Source organism: Balaenoptera acutorostrata, chromosome 2, assembly GCF_949987535.1.
Source record: "Balaenoptera acutorostrata chromosome 2, mBalAcu1.1, whole genome shotgun sequence".
Taxonomy (NCBI): domain Eukaryota; kingdom Metazoa; phylum Chordata; class Mammalia; order Artiodactyla; family Balaenopteridae; genus Balaenoptera; species Balaenoptera acutorostrata.
Window position 1 is genome coordinate 85,201,714 of NC_080065.1, and position 13,447 is coordinate 85,215,160.

The following is a 13,447-nucleotide window of genomic DNA, read 5'->3' on the forward strand; positions in this document are numbered from 1 at the left end:
AAAAGAAAAAGGAATTTTGAAAGCAGTAAGAGAAAAGAGACTCATCACAAACAAGGATTGAGCCCCACTGACCCCAAGGAGATGAGCAGATTTCTCAGCAGAAACCTTGCAGAACAGGAGGGAGTAAGATGATATATTCAAAGTGCTCACAGAAAAATAAAATGCTGACCAAGAATACTATATCTGGTAAAGGCAAAGATGTCCTTCAGAAATATTCCCCAAAACAAAAGCTGAGGGAGTTCATCACCACTAGACCTGCCTTACAAGAAATCCCAAAGGAAGTTCTTCAAGTTTAAACAAAAGGACACTGAAGTAACAACATGAAAACATATGAAATTAAAAAACTCAAAGTAAACATATAGTCAAATCCTGAATAGTACTGTGATGGTGGTATATTAATCATTTTAACTTTATCATAAAAGTTAACAGACAAAAGTGTTAAAAGCAAATATGCTAATTTGCTAATTACACTAATTTGCTAATGGATACAAAATATAAAAAGATCTAAAATGTGACATCAGTAGAATAAAAGGTGTGCTGGGGAGAGTAAATGTGCAGGTTTTTGCTTGTTTTGTTTCTGCAACTGAAGTTAAGGTGTTATCAGCTTAAAACAGACTGTTATAACTATAAGATGTCTTATGTAAACCTCATGGTAACCGCAAAGAAGAAACCTCTAGTAGACACACAAAAGAGAAGAAAGAAATCAAATCATGCCACTATAAAAAAATCAGCAAATCACAAAGAAATATGCTAAGAGAGGAAGGGAGAAATAAAGGAATGACAAAACAGCTAGAAAACAATTAACAAAGTGGTGGTAGGAGTCTTTATCTACCAGTAATTACTCTAAATGTAAATAGATTAAATTCTCCTATCTAAGGACACAAAGTGGTGGAACAGTTAAAACAAACAGGATCTAACAATATGCTACCTACAAGAGACTCACTTTAACTTTAAGAACACACATAGGCTGAAAAAGAAGGGAAGGTAAAAGATATTTTGCTAATTGCAACCAAAATAGAGCAGGGAGGCAATACTTTTATCAGACACAATAGATTTTCAGTCAAAATCAGTCACAGGAAACAAAAAAGGTCTATATTCAATGACAGATGGGTCAATTCATCAATAGGATACAACAATTGTAAATATATATACACTCAACATTGGAGCACTTAAATATACAAAGCAAACATTAATAGAACTGAAGAAATAGATAGCAATACAATAATACAACAGGACTTTATTACCCCTCTTTCATCAATGTCTAGACCATCCAGACAGAAAATCAATAAACAGCAGACATGAATAACACTATAGAATAAATGAACCTAACAGACATGTACAGAACAATCCACTCAACAGAATTAGAAAACTCATTCTTCTCAAATACACATGGAACATTCTCCAGCATAGATCATATGTTGGGCCACTAAACAAGTCTTAACAATTTTTAAAAGATGGAAATCATACCAATTATCCTTTCCTTCCACAATGGTATGAAATTAGAAATCAATAACTGGAGGGAAAATGGAAAATTTACATATATGTGGAAATTAACACACTTCTGAACAACCAAAGAAAAAATCAAAAGGGAAATCAAAAGGTATCTTGAGACAAACGAAAATGGAAATAAAACATACTAAAACTCATGGGATGCGGCAAAAGCAGTTCTAAGAGGGAAGTTTATGGCAATAATCACCTACATTAAGAAAAAAAAAAGACTCAAACAACCTAACATTATACCTCAAGGAAATATAAAAAGAAAAACAAATGCAGCCCAAAATTAGTATAAGAAAACAAATAATAAAGATAAAAGCAAAAAAAAAATGAAATAGAGATTAGAAAGACAATAGAAAAGATCAATAAAAATAAAATATGCTTATTTGAAAAGATAAACAAAACTGACAAACTTTTATCTAGACTAAGAAAAAATAAGAAGGAACTCAAAATTATAAATGAAAGAAGAGACATTCTGTTACAAAAAAAATAGAAAGGATCATAAGAGATTACTATGAATAATTATACACCAACAAATTGGATAAACAATAAGAAATGGATAAATTCTTAGAAACATACAACCTACCAAGACTGAATCATGAAAAGACAGAAAATTAAGGCACATTAATAACAAGTTAGGAGACTGAAGCAGTAAACAAAAACTTCAAAGAAAAGCCCAGAACCAGATGGCTTCACAGGTGAATTCTACCAAACATTTAAAACTGAATTAATGTCAATTCTTCTCAGATTCTTCCAAAAAACTGAAGAGAGGGAACACTTCCAAACTTATTTTATGAGACCAACATCATCTTGATAACAAAGGAAGTAAAAGACAACATTAGAAAAGAAAATTACAGGCCAATATTCCCAATAAAATACAAGCCAACCTTATTCAACAGACATTAAAAGAATCATCCACCATGATAAAGTAGGATTTATCACTGGAATGCAAAAATAGTAATATAGTTCAACATATGCAAATCAATAAATGTGATTCAACATATTAAAAGAATGAAAGATAAAAACCATATGATCACCTCAATAGATAGAAAAAGTATTCAACAAAATTCAGCATCATTTTCTGACAAAAACTGTCAACAAACTTGATATAGAAGGAGTGAATGTCAACATAATAAAGTCCATATATGACAAGACATCATATGACAGCTAACATCACATTCAATGGTGAAAAGTTGAAAGCTTTTTCTCTAAGATCAGGGACAAGAGTGCCCATTTTTAACACTTCTATAATTTTCAACTCTGTCTCTATTCTTTTCAAAATAGTACTGTGGTTCCTAGCCTGAGAAATTAAGAAAGAAAGAGAAATAATTGGTATCCATATCACAAAAGAAGTTAAACTGTCTCTCTGTAGATGCCATGATCTACATAGAGATCTATAGAGAGAAAACCCTAAAGACCAAAAAGCTCTGAGAACTAATAAAAAAATTCAGTAATGTTACAGGATACAAAATTAATATACAAATGTCAGGTGCATTTCTATACACAAACAATAAACTATCTGAAATGAAATTAAGAAAACAATCCCATTTACAATAGTATGAAAAAGAATGAAATACTTAGGAGTACATTAAACCAAGGAGGTAAAAGATCTGCACACTGAAAACTATCAGACACTGATGAAATAAACTGAGGCAGACACAAATAAAATGAGGAAGACATAAATGGAAAGACAGCCTATGTTTGTGGTTTGCAAGCATTAATATTTTTAAACTTGCCAAATTATGCAAAGTGACCTACAGATTCAATGCAATCCCTATCAAATTTCCAATAACATTTTTCACAGAAATAGGAATAATATCATAAAACTTTCATGAAACCACAAATAGCCAAATGGACCACACACAGCCAAAGCAATCTTGAGAAAGAAAAACAAAGCTGGAGGAATTACACTTTCTGGTTTCAAATTATATTACAAAGCTCTATTAATCAAAACACTATGGCACTGGCATAAAAACAAACACATAGACTGATGGAACAGAGAGCCCAGAAATAAACCCACACATTTATATTCAACTAATCTTTGACAAGGTCACCAAGAAAAATACAAAAAGGATAGTCTCTTCAATAAATGGTGCTGGTAATTTGGATAACTACATGCAAAAGAATGAATTTGGACTCTATTTTATGACATATATAAAATTTAATTTGAAATGGATTAAAAACTTAAATGTAAGACCCAAAATCCTAAGACTCCTAGAAAAAATAATAGGGAAAAAAAATCTCCTTTCTATTGGTCTTGGAAATGATTTTTGGATATGACACCAAAAGCAAAGGTAACAAAAACAAAAGTAAATAAGTGGGACTACATCAAACTAAATAGTTTCTGTATAGCAAAAGAAACGATCAACAAAATGAAAAGGAAACCTATGGAATGAGAGGAAATATTTGCAAATCATATGTCTTATAAGAGGTTAATATCCAAAATATGTAAGGAACTCATATAACTCAATAGCAAGAAAACAAATAACCTGATTGAAAATGGTCAACAGACCTGAACAGACCAAAGAAGACATACAGATGGACAACAGGTACATGAAAAGGTGTTCAACATCATTAATCATCTAGGAAATGCAAATCAAACCCACAATCAAAATCACCTCACATCTATTGGGATAAGTAGTATTAAAAATACAAGAGATAGCAAGTGTTGGCAAGTGTACAGAAAAAAGGGAACCCTTGTACTGTTTGTGGGAATGTAAACTGGTATAGCCACTATGAAAAACAGTGTGGAGGATCCTCAAAAAATAAAAAAATAGAACTATAATATTATCCAGAAATTCTGCTTCTGGATTATCCAAAGTAAATGAAATCAGTATCTCAAGGAAATACATGCAATCCCATGTTCATTGCAGAATTATTCACAAGAGCCAAAATGTGGAAACAACCTAAGTGCTCATTGACAGATAAATGGATAAAGAAAACATTATATATTTGCAATATATGTATATGTCATATATTCATTGTATATTGTATATATTATATTTTATGTATAATATATAATTAAATAATATTCAGCCATAAATAAGAAGGAAATCCTTCCATTTGTGACAACATGGTTGAACTTGGAGTACATAATGTGAAGTGAAATAAGTCAGACACAGAAAGACAAATATTGTATGATCTCACTTATTTGCATTATCTAAAAAGTTGAACTCTGTAAAGCACTGTAGAATTTAAAGAATCCTTCTATTAAAAATAAATAAATAAATAATTAACATAAATTTAAAAGTTGACCTATTAGAATCAGAGAGTAAAATGCTGGGTTCCCAGGCCTGGTAGGCGGGGGAAATGGGAAAATGTTGGTCAAAGTGTACACACTTTCAGTTATAAAATGAACTAAGTTCTGGGCATCTAATGTACAGCATGGTGATTATAGTTAATAATACTTGAAATAATAATACTATGTATACTTGAAATTTGTAAAAATAATATATCTTGTGTTCTCACCATGCACAAAAATGTGATACTATGTGAAGTGATGGGTGTTATTAATTAACTTAATTGTAGTAATCATTTCATAATGTATACATATATTAAGACATCACGTTGTACACCTTTAAAAGAAAATCATGTTGTACAACCTAACAAAATAAAATGAATAGCTGCTGAGAAAAAATAAAAATAAAATCTTGCATGTTATTCACATAGTTCTAAGGCTGTCATCACCTGCACTTTTCTCTTCCTCTGTTCACTCATGCTTTCTTTCTCCTCGAAATAACTCTTAAACACAGCAGAAATCTTTTTGCCTCTGCTACTCTACTGTATGGCATAATAGAACTTGATTTTGAAACTTCCCTTTCAAATAGACATGTTAACTGTGGAAAGTTAAAAAAAAAAAAAAAAGAAAGAAAAAGGAAAGAAGTTTTAAAGGGAAAATAACTGGAAGTACTTGCAATATTAATCCTAATAATACTGTTGCCTTTTCCTTCCAAGTATTTCCCTTGCAATTCCATTGGGCTTCTAACTCATTAACAGTACCACCATAGCATTAATTTTACGGGTACAGAATGCTTTAATGTCAAAATCATATCAAAATGATCTTTTACCATCTGATATTCATTTCACACAACATAAAAATGAGCAAAGTGCCTATATTTACAGAAGATGAAAATAAATAAAATATGTTAAGAACAGCTTTTTGTTAAAATAATTGTGTAACAGAAAAAGATAAAACTTGTTACTTATAATTGATATATTTTTATAAGCTAAAATGATCAAATATTCTTCTGTAAGAAACCTCAAAATACAAGCTCTTAGTATTACATTTTTTCTTTTCCTGTGGGCTACAAATAGGAAAAACAGGCTCTAGTTCTTTGTTTCACTAAAGTCATCCTTAGATAGTTGAACAAAACACTTATTTTTGACATGAAACATGAAGAACTTTGCATATATTTAAAATGGTTTCAAGTTAAATACATAATTAACTTGAAGATTAGCCATTGTAAATTTATAGTATTTTATACAATAAAAATGAAAGTAATTATTTCCTACTATTTTGGAAAAAATAAGATTGTAACCACATATGTCATGTCAGAGCTAAGAGCTGAACACAGTGAGAAAACAATAATTTTCAAATTGTTTCGATTAAGTCTTCTATTCCCAAAGCTAATTAAACAGGACTTTTGTCTTGATCTGAAGTATAATGTATTAAAATATGTTGACAGAGTCTGGAAAACGTGTAATGCAAGAAATTTACACATTTCCATGTAGCTATTGCTTTTTTTGATAAGCTTTGTGTAAAAATTAGCCTTAAAGAAAAACAAGGCCAAATTTGAACATTTTTTAATGTGGATATGTGGATGTTAACTCAAGTAGATATTTGCCTGTGTATTAGTTTTCTATTGCTGTATGACAAACTACCAAAAACTCAGTGGTTTAAAACAACGCATTTTTATAATCTTATAGTTTCTTTGTCCAGGCACAGCTTGACTGGATCCTCTGACAGGGTCTCTCACAGGCTACACTCAGGGTGTTCACCTGGGCTTTATTTTCACCTGGAGACATAAGTGGGAATGAATCAACTTCCAAACCGGTGGCCCTGGATTCTTGCTGGCTGTCAGCTAAAGGCTACCCTCAGCTCCTAGAAAGAGGTCAGCCATAGTTCCCTGCCACGTGGCCCTTTTTCTTGGGCAGTTTACATATTCAAGGCCAGCAGTACAGTGGGAGCAAGACTGCTAGCAAGACAGTCTTATCAAATGTAATGTAATCGGAGGAATGACATCCTTTTTCCCATAGTCCACATGTTAAAAGCAAGTCACAGGTAAGGGGATTACACAAGGCATGAATACTCAAAAGTGGGAATCATTGGAGGCCACCTCAGGGTCTGTTTGCCACTGCAGTTTGCAAAAGCATATAATTTTCCAGATTAAGAACAAGTAGATACATTAGTAATTAGGAAGGAAGAGTTCAGAACATATAAAATGTTAGCTGAAGAGGTCATACACTACAGTGCTGTTCTGTACCACATCATTTCTTTCAAATCACACCCTTAGCTTCAGTGAAATGGCCAATTATGGGTCAGTGGTTGTACCATTAAATGTAGGAGCTGAGTTTAGTCATTTATTCTACTGATTTATAGATAGATAAATAGATAAGTAGATAGACAGACACACGCATACCCTCAGAGTACCATGTTGTGGTAAACTGGTGGAACAATTGCCTCTAATTTATTCTTGTCTCCATGACTCTCTGTATCCCTCCCCTTGCAAAATTCCATCCTGCACTGACCTTGTACTTGGCCATGTGACTTGCTCTGGCCAATGGGAGATAGTAGCAAATGTGTCACAAGCACACGCTTGAATAGTAATTAAGCACTGGGGCTTGCCTTCTCTCCATTCTTGAAACTTGTCACCATCATGGAAACAAACCTGGACTAGCCACTGGATGATGGGAGATCCATAAACCCACTTGCTGCTGTTACCCCAGCCAACAATCATTCAAACCTTAAAAGCAGAGTTGTCCACCAGACCTGCAGCTGACTGCAGATATATGAGACGACCCAAGTTAAACCACCACGAGAACGTTCTTGCTGAGTCCAACCCAAACTGATGATGAACAGAATTAGAAGCTAAAAGAAGTGTTGTTTAAATCCACTAGGTTTTATGGTTGTTAGTTAAGCAGCAAAATATAGCCAATAAATACATCTATTGATTATATCTAATAATTATAGACACAAATATATATGTATACACACAAAAATGTGTGTATGTGTGTATAAAACCCCAGGTCCATAAATATTTCTTGATACTGGTTGTATTTTAGGAGGAAGCTAAATAAAGTGAAAATCTTTTTATAAGTATTCCTTATATTACTAAACTATAATTTCCTGTTTTCTATTTTTTTTTAGCAACAAAACAACTGTTAGGACTGTGCCCAGCAAAGATCATTAATAAACAATGAAATATTTTGAAATAGGTTTTATTTCCTCTTTTTCTCAAGAAGGAATTGCTGATGCCTGATTGTAGTGAGCAAGTCTGTAATCAAACAAGTTCTAACAAGAATTATATTACTTCAGTCATTTTTAGTAACCAGGACATTACAGCTGCCTTTATGGTGTGCAAGAAAACAACAATTTAATTAGCTATATTGTGGAAGGGGACACAGATAGAGATATTTTAAAAGATGCATATATCAAAGAAAGAAAATTTGCTGTAGTTTTGTTTTTATGAGAAAAGGAGCTAAAATATACCTCTATCTGACAGAAAGGAATTACTACTTCATCCTTTTATATTGATGAACTAAAAGCAAAGATGTTTGTGGGTATTTTTGAAGTATGTTCTCAAAATAGTGAGGAGGATTTAAAAAGTTTGCATATCATAAAAATGTTGGGACTTTCCTGGCAGTCCAGTGGTTAAGACTGTGCACTTCCACTGCAAGGGGTGCGGGTTCAGTCCCTGGTTGGGGAACTAAGATCCCACATGCCATGTGGCGCAGCCAAAAAAAAAGTTGCTCTATGCCATTTAACTGACATTAGAATTTAAATAAATCCACACTGATTAAATTTAATAAATTTTCTCTTTTTTTGTTATAATTTGTAAAACATACACTGTAATCTTAACTGCTTCTCTGTCTACTCATCAACAAAATATCTGGATGAAAGTGAAAGATTAACTATCTAGGTGTTTAAATGGTGAGCATATAAATGTAATAACCACATGTAAACACTTCAGGGAATTTTTTTAACCTACTAATTCCTGCCATCATATTTATTTAAAGATCAATAAGGGTCTTAAAATATAAAGTGGGTTAAAAGATCCCCTACTTCCCAATAATCACCAAATCCCAAAGATCTTGTTCCCTAAGTACCCCTTGAATCTACTTTTTCTCTCTAATTCTCCGCAATTAATTTAGATCTGGTCCTCTTCACTTTTTGCCTGGATTACTGCATTGGCTTCTTAAATTGTCTCTTCCTCCTCTCTTGTTGTTTCCTGATCTTTGAACATCACATTACAGGAAGGTAAAATTACTAGTAGTTAGATGAATATACTATTTTATTTCATATCTTTATGCATATTTATGTGCTAAAATACCATTTGTTATTATTCATTTTATGAGTACTTATTCATTCTCAGAAACTTGGCCTAGATATTTCCTCCAATTATATTAAACGGTCCAAATGGTTTAATAAATTCTGCTCTCTTCTGCATTTATATCCTCTTCATTTTTCTGTGTGTATCTTATACAAATTTTTATTGTCATGTAGAAGACTACTTTATTGATGATAATAGAAATCTTTTCAAAAACCACAGGTAAGCCCGAGCCTCAAGAGATTTTAGGAAATGGACAAAATAAATTAATAAATGTAACTTTTTAGACCTTAAGTTCACATTTCTTACATTCTTTCAATAAAATAAATTGCTAATAAAATCACATTCTCAGCAGATGCAAGAAACCCACAATTTTCCTTGGCATCTTCTTTGTCTTACTCTATGGAGTCTCATTTCTCTTGCTCTCCAACCTCAGTTAAATTTTTATTTATGCTCCTTTAGAAACTCCCCTATTAAAAGCAAAAAACAAACTCTAAATTTCTCTTTTCATGGCTCTTCTTTAATCATGACCAGGAATACGAGACCTCTGCTGTTTAACCAAGAAACAACGTAGTTCTTTACATTTACTGATTCAATAAATATCTGTGGCGCACCAACAATGCACAGTAAGATAAGCCCCTCAACTTTCTTTACTTTAGGAAGATGCTTTTTAATCTCATACGTGAGCAAATAAAGGATGACATACCTTTTTTACTTTGAGATCTATCTTACACAAAGAGTTCATTATCAAGTTCAAGGACTCATAAATAAGAATTTTTAAATCTCTATAATTTTCCATGTGATATACAGTTACTTTCTGGTCCGCACTTTAATTCACTGCTACCAGTTCCAATAGCTCCTATCTTCTCTTCATTGCTGATAACTCATAGTATCAAAGATGAACTAATTGCTTCTTCTTTTTAAATTAAAATTTGTATTTTGATGCCCAAATAATACATGGTGTAAATAAGAAAGAAGCACACAACTAGTTTTTAGGAGCATGATGTGGATGCTCAAGAAATAATAATAGTAGTTCTATTACTATTATATCTTTATCTTAGTTTAACTTCATGGAATAATAAGGATTTATCATTTAATTGCTCTATTAAATATGACTTACCAATCTGAACTTAAGGTAAGAGATATAGGTCAACAAAGAATCACAGAATTTTAAGGTTGAAAGAGATCACTAAGTCCAAATCTCTCATTTTACAGACACGGAAACTTAGGTCTAAAAAGAATAACTGATTTTTCCAGTGGCCAAATAGTCCTTGGAAGACCAAGACTGGGAATTTCTGACTTCAGATTCAGTTTGCTATTCAACTTTCCTTATTCAAACATATGTATATTTGCATTTTGATTAACATCACATGTATCATATGACATTTCTTAGTTACCTTGAATAGCGTTCTTCAAAGAGTAACCTTGCTTCCAATAAATTAAATACTAAAACCCAGCTATCAGTGTTCAAACCTTGAGGATTCCTCTCTGCATTAAAGCCTGTATGTGAGCTATCTGGATCCCTGGTGATATCTCTCTGCTCTACTTTCTGTACCTCGGGAGATCCAGTAAATTCTCCTCTCCATTGCCCTGTCTCAGCCTTCAGAGCTTTGGCATTACACTCCATGCAGGCTGACAGTGCTTTGGAGGGATTTTTCTCATCTCATCCTCATTCTACAACATGAGGTTTTAATGACTGATTAAACAACATATTAAATATATGTGTGATGTAGAGTACAGTTCATTATCATTGAATAACTACAATCTCATTGATATTAAGAATGTAAACTATTGATTAAGGTACTTTGGTATGTCAATTTGAGAAAAGCATCTGAAATCTCTTGCACAGTGAATTATTGTCTAACAAAATTTTCTAAAGTGAGAGAAACATATAGCTCTTGGTCTACAGAAAAAGTGGTTTTCCAATGAAGAAATTTTGATTTGACTATATGAATTAAATTAGTACAAAAATAAATGCAGTATCATTCTCATAGCAGGCAAGAATATTAGATATGCCTTAAAGAAAATTAATGGAATATAATAAATCTCTTCCATTCTTTCTTCTTTTTTTTTTTCTTGGAGAAATAAACTTAAGAAAGAAACCCAAATGACTGCATGAAAATTCATGATGTTATTTTAATCTATAGGTAAATATGGCTGTAAAACATTTATGAAGAAGTGAAATTTTTTTAAAAATTAGGGCTAAGCAACTTTTATAAACAAAACTGAGTTTTTATGAGACTAAATACTTTTATTTAACTATTTCCACTATCGATTTAAAATTATTTTAAATAAAAATTCTTTGCATATATTTTTCAAAAAGTTATTTTCATTCTTCATTCTTTGCCATTAATTGACAACTACAATTCTGAAATAGCTAGTATCTTTAAACACATCAAGTAATATCATAAAACAAAATAGACCCTAATTTAGTTAACTTTTCAACAGTGTATAAGCCATTCATAAGTAGTTCAAAGAGACTAATAATAATTGTGTATCTCAACTCCACACAATTCCTCTAGTCATTATTCTAAATTCCTTTATCCCCTGAACTTTCAAGTGAAAATTCTAATAAAAGTGAAAATTTTAAATGTGCTACATATATTATACGGTATATCTAAAAATGAAAGAATGACTTTTGCCATACAAATGAAATTACATACCAAACATTGTAATAAACACAGGCAGCAAAATCAAAGCTTATGATTGACATAATTTTTCAAATTGACAACATTAAGGGTTTCTGGTGTCATCTCTTTGTGAGCAAATCTCCTTACACTTGAATAATTTAAATATTTTGGCAAGTACTTTTTTCTTCCTTATTTGACTTGTCACATATGTCAAAGATGATTGATTATCATGCCGGCAATGAATGAATAAAATGCCACACCCAGAAGTCTGTGGCAAAGAATTCTTACTACATCAATATGATATTATTTAACAAATGCAAATAGATGATGTATCTTATTTACTTACTTATACAGCTTTCATCTATTCACTCAGTATTCATAGTTTTAGTTTGTGGCTGTCAGTGTCACTGAGATACATTAGTTTCACTTACTTAATTCTCAGATTCTATTCTTTTTAACACTAATGTGAATAAAATGATATTATAACTCAGTATTGAAATGGATAACCTGTCATAAAACTTGTTTCAATCATCTTAAAATATTTTTCAGTAAAACATTTGGGGCTGTATTTTCAGTAATCTGCTCATTGATTACATTCAACTACACATAACGCTAAACAAAGGAAATGAAATCCTGGCAACAAATTCTAAGGGACTTACCGAACTACAGTTTAGAAACAGACACAGAAACAACAACAACAACAACAACAAAATATACATATATTTATTTATTTGCTTGCTTGTTTATTTATTTATTTATTTTACAAACTTGGGAATTATGTGCCTTAAAATGCTTTTTAACCAAATAAGAAATAGGGAACTAGAGAGATGAAATAACTTGACCAAAATCACCCAGCTAGTAAATTCTTCTCAAATTGTCACTTTAAATTGATTCTTTATCTCCAAACCTTGCATTCTTTCTTCTAGAAAATTTAGTTGATCCCTAAGCTTTAGCTGTAATATGCCTTTATACACATCAGGAGTAAATAATTGTTAACATTTCTACTAATTTCAACTACCACAGAAAACCTTACACAATATCGCACTGTTCATTAAACCACATAGTTATGAATAGGACACGTGAATTTGAAATTCAGTGAAATTAATAACAAAAAGAACCTGTTTTGCCCAGTGTGACAGTTACACTTTGCTACATAAGAAGCCACCCCAAATGCAGTAGCTTAAAACAGCAGTGTATTATTTTTCAGAAATCTTTGGTCTAAGTGGGTAATTCCTGTGCTGTTTTCAACTGTGCTCCTTAATGCTGCTGCATCTAGCTGAGAAGTTGGCTGGGGTTGGGTTCATCTGCAACATTTAGAGTACCTGGGCCTCTCTCTAGGTGTCTTTTATCCTCAAGGAGACTAGATCAGGCTGAGCTTCCTCACATGCGATACCTACATTACAAGAGAGTACAAGGTCTAGTGACTGGCTCAGAAATTGCACAGCACAGAAATGTGTCATCTCTGACACATTCCATTAATCAAAGCAAGACCCAAGGCTATATTCAAAGGGGTAGAGAAATAGAATCCACCTCCCAATGGAAAGAGCATCACTGGTACATTGAACCAGGGATTTCAAACTAGGGCACAATTGTAATAACAATATTTGCTTTACAGCATGAATGCAAATGTACTCTATGTATTTCAAACTGGATTTCTGTGAGGTAAATTTTTCAATATATACTATACAATTTCTCCTCTATGTATTTCTCTCAATTGTGAGATGCCTTCAAGACTTAAACTTAGCTCTTTGTATTCTCCTTCCTTTTTAACTTCTT

General features: G+C 32.1%; 1 protein-coding gene and 1 pseudogene across 5 annotated transcripts in view; both read right to left on the bottom strand.

Annotated features, from left to right (window-relative positions):
• Positions 1 to 10,668, bottom strand: part of LOC130707122 (NADH-ubiquinone oxidoreductase chain 5-like) — a 57,996-nt pseudogene extending 47,328 nt beyond the window's left edge.
• The window catches only part of LOC103006346 (uncharacterized), a 624,869-nt gene that overhangs the window by 518,729 nt on the left and 92,693 nt on the right, over positions 1 to 13,447 (bottom strand). The gene's annotated exons all lie outside the window — the stretch shown is intronic.